Source organism: Gadus chalcogrammus, chromosome 4, assembly GCF_026213295.1.
Source record: "Gadus chalcogrammus isolate NIFS_2021 chromosome 4, NIFS_Gcha_1.0, whole genome shotgun sequence".
In the NCBI taxonomy this organism is placed as follows: domain Eukaryota; kingdom Metazoa; phylum Chordata; class Actinopteri; order Gadiformes; family Gadidae; genus Gadus; species Gadus chalcogrammus.
The window spans coordinates 12,010-16,977 of NC_079415.1; positions in this window are offsets into that span (position 1 = coordinate 12,010).

The window sequence follows — 4,968 nt, forward strand, 5'->3', positions numbered from 1 at the left end:
GATCAGTCGCAATGAGCACACCACGGCGGGTGATGACTGACTGCGCGCACACACACCACGGCGGGTGCTGACTGCGCACACACACCACGGCGGGTGCTGATTGACTGACTGCAAACACACACACACACCACGGCGGGTGCTGACTGACTGCAAACGCACACACCACGGCGGGTGCTGACTGACACACACACACCTCCGTTCCTAGCCTACATCACCATCAGAAGAGCAGTAATCACACAAAATATATAGATATAGAAAAAATATACATATTTCAATTCATTAATATTGCACTTTCCAATAACTCCCACTCAGTCCTTGAGGGGTGTGTCTCTAATCTTGCGGGAGTAGCAGGATTGATACATTTAAATGTTATCAATTTGACGGTTGACTTTACATTTAAGCTAATGCACCCCATTTAAGCTAAACCAAGAGACTCGTTTTACGTGCTTACAATGATTCCTATTCGCGCAGCACATAATCATCACGTTAAACATAACCAACAGCAATATCACCCCGTAGCCTATAGCCTACGACATCACATCATTCCTCATCATTTAAAGCAATACATTACATAGAAGCAATGCTATGAATATATATCCATAAAACACGGGACTATACAACATATTAGGTGTAAAAGCAGTTAACAGAGAGCTATGCATTGCCAATACACACACGCACACAGACACACACGGTGGCTTACTTTGACTTGAGTCAGCGCTGTCCTCCCTCCCTGTCCTCAGCGGGAACACGTTTTTCAGCGTGGAAAATTAGTTTGCACACATTGCTGTGGAAGCTCCGAAAGTTAGGGCAAGGGTGTAGGCTGTGACAACAGTCGGCATAGCCTGGAGTGCACAGTTGAATCGTGGTGTAAGCCACATCAGTTCCAGCTTATAGCAGGAGGAAGGTAACCTTTGATGGGTCCAGGAAATTATCTGACTGATTATTAGACTGTTGGTGGGCTTTTCAACCACCACTCCGTACTTGGCAAGTTCGGACTTCAAGTAAACACTTGGAACAGCAGCGGACTCGATGACGTCACCAGCCCGTCTGTTAACTGCTACGCCTCATGTAGGCATATAACTACTGAACAATATAAACAAATTATATAAAACAAAACGCCAGTCTCTTTAGTTTTTAAATAGTATGTTAATATTTTCATATAGGCCTATATAGTATGTTAATGTACCCTACATATAAGCTTGAAAAAGATTGTATGAGATTCGGGTTTCTCAATTTTCCTATTTAGCCTATTATTATATTATTGGACAGACCGGGAGTCCACACAAGTCACCATCGATGCAGGCTCGATATTTAGGTCAGCGTAGAGCAGCACAATTCACACTTCTTGGTTTACTTCTTAAATTGCACATTTTATATTCTCAACTCTTTCAAATTTGGCATTTTTCAACATTCGAATAACCTTACATCATTATAAAAATCTCGCCAACGGCGGTGCCGGCCAAACAGGGCCGACAGCGCGCGTGGGAGCGCTCGGGGTTAGGTGTCTTGCTCAAGGACCCTCGACGATCAGCTAGGTTCTGAGCGAAGATCGAACTGGTCACCTTGCGATTACCAGACGACCGCGCTACCACCTGAGCTAATTGCCGCCCCGACAAATTAAAGAAAATTTGGTAATTTTATCATCGTACTCAACAGCTCCTCCTTCTACTCATCCTGCACCGTTCCTAAGGCAAAAAGTAACAAAATAAGGAACAAAGTAATCCGACTCAGTTATTATTATCATATTATTCATCGAATGCCCATCCCTCGATGGGCATAACCAGTGGTGTAGTCTACCCACTAGGAACGCACCAGGATTTGCGTATACCCACTTAAAAATGTGCACGGATACGTATCAATCGTCTTGTGACAGATCTTTCACTTCTGTGTTTATTTTTCGCAAATACCGGTTGGGTATAACTGCAATAAAATACTCTAAGAAGGGGAAGTTATCTCCTACATTCACACATTCATAAAATTCCCCCTGCGCGCTCGCGCTCTGCCCTGTCTCTGTTATGAAGCGCGAAGCTGCCCCTGCATCTCTGCACGTTAGTTGGCGGGCCGAGCCCCTCCTTCTCGCGTGTGTGTGCGTGTGTGTGTGTGTGTGTCTAGTCCTCCCATATTAATGTGTAAACCACATAACAAGTAGTCAACAGAAGACAATGTTTTAATCCCACTTTATATCTCCTTGTTACTTTTAGATGAGAACCCCTGGCCAGCCTTTCGGACTGGGTGTCAGGCTAGGGAATTTAAAAACAGCCATCCTTGGTTAGAGTGGAGGGAAAACAAGTTAGGTAAATGTCAGCCAACATACAGTTGGTATACACAATTGAAATTCATAATGTTAATCACTATGCAAATGAGAGTATAGCTAATTCATGGTCATTTTTAAGGTGCAGTAATTTCACACTTTTACACAATTCAATTACTGTATGGTATGTTAGATAACAACAGTAAGAGCTCAAATTAGAGCAATTGAAAGAGTGAAACATTAGTCTCCTGTCATCTCCTTCTCATAGCCAGGGTTTTAAACAGTTCATTCAATTATTTTGAGTACATTTTGTCCTTGTTTAGCATGTGCTATTGCTACTATAGATATACAAAGCACAACTTGTCATTTTTGTCTTCTATTTGTTCATACTGTTATTAAAACGGATAAACCTACTCAGCATTACATGATTGTTGATAATCGTTAAAGGTCAGCGGGTTGTAGACCCCTGCGTTGGTGAGTGTGGTGCGACATCCCATAAGTGCCACACACGTACACGTACCGGTGGGACGGGTTTGTACGAGGCTGTGAGGGAATCATCACAGTATACCCACTATAATAAAATAGACTACACCACTGGGCATAACCCCTGCCAGTGCTTTTCCTGTACCGAATTGGACAGCGTTAACAGACAGCTCGTCGTCTGCTGATTACTTCACACAATATCATTGGCTGTGATTGGCTGTACGTCGGAGAGTTGTGATTGGCTGTTTTACGCTATAGCTTTGGTTGTAGTCATATCAACCACATGTAACTAGACGATGTACGTCGGAGAGTTTTTTTCCGCTGTTTCGGTGATTGGCAGCAGCTATGGAAAGATTTTACCAAGAAATTAAGTATTTCCTACAAAATAGTGTTCACCACACCTTGACCAACACTAGCCCCAAACCAGAGAGCAGAAAGGCAGTGATTCGGAAGGCATCAATAGGGTTAGGGTTAGGCATCAAGGCATCAATAAAATACACAATAAAAGGTAAGTCACACAGTTTCAATTAACTTCACTTAACTTTAACTTTCAACAGTACTTCAAAATAAATGTCGTTTAGATGTAAGATAGAATAAAAGTGTTATCATACTACTGGGTATTAAAAGACATCCTAAATAAGTCGGCTTTTAGCCTAGATTTCCAGGTCAGAAATAATAAATTAAAGTCCTGGCTGTGGCAGGTAGGCTATTTAACTTTCAACAGTACTTCAAAATAAAATGTCATGTAAATGTATTTGTAAAGCACATTTAACAAACAACAACAGTTGACCAAAGCGCTAAAAAAAAAAAAATACCAATAAAACAATAAATAATAAAACATTCATACATTTGAAAAGACGATAATAACAGTAACAAGAGTAATAATAATGACAGTAATAACTGGGTAATATTGGACAGACGTTGCCACAATGCAATAAATCAATGTACAATCAGGATCAAAAGATTAAAAGATGTGATAAAGATGAGGTAAAACAAAGGTTATAGCCTACTGAATTAAAGGCAATAGAGAAGAGATGAGTTTTAACATTTGATTTTAAAATAGCTACAGAGGGGGACAATTTAATATGCAGTGGCACGCTGTTCCATAGTTAAGGGGCAGGAGGATACCTTGTATGTCTGTTACAAACGTAACTTCTTGACACTATATCTGCACATCTTTGCTTGTTGCAGATGTCCCTCTTGCCTGTCCTCCAGCCCCTGCACGTAGAGAGGAGCAGACACCCGTTTGTGCCCAGAGGACATTAATCCGTGACAACTGTCACATGTTGGACTTTCAAATGTACTTTTGAGAATAATTTGGAAAATCTCATCAAACTGTTATTGCTGTAAATATATACATATTTATATGTCCTTAAGATGTTTGCGCTAATGTTTCTGTTCATGTTTCTGCATCCAAGGGTGACCTGTGCTTTGTTAGTTTAGAGTAAATTTGCATGTTAAGTATTACCTTAGTTTGTTTCACTAGTCACTTTTGTTGTACATAGTCACTTTAAATTGTAATCTTTTTTCCATCTTTGTATATAGTCACTGTTAGTACCTGGAAGCAGTATGAGTCAGCTGCATTTTCTTTTGACTCGCTTTCTCATGTATTTTGGTAGTTTAGGAAGTTAGTTTTTGTAATTGTCTTTTTTATTATTTACTTTGACATAGGGTTTAGGTAGCTTCCCTTTCAAATCGAGTTTCTTTTGTTTAATTATTTTCGCCTTATTTCACTCCGAAGAGAAGCTTCATTTTCAGTTATGTGTATCGTTTGTGTGCTAAGCAGCAATAAACTGCTTGTTATTTTGACTATGCGTGTGTGGACTCCTATTTATGCTAGGCACAAAATGAACATAAAACATGAGAAGAATTGTGATTTTGCTTTCGGGTATGTATGCACAAATACACACACACAGATAAGTGAAAAATATGTGATAAGATAAAAATACACACACACAGCTTAAAGAAATGGCATCTGTCTCTCTTTCTCTCTGTCTCTCTGTCTGTCGGTTGGTAGTGATTCATGTACTTTTTAAATAACCATAACTTGCTCAATTTCCAACCGAATTTCAAACAGTTTGCTTTGTCCTAAACGTCAGAGATGTAGGTATGACAGTACATACTGAGGAATAATTGTTAGGTTCTAAGAAAAATTGAATAATGTTCTAAAATAGGTACAAGATTTCCCTTTACAAATATACATCAAGAAAGGCTGCATGTTGAAATCCCCACCC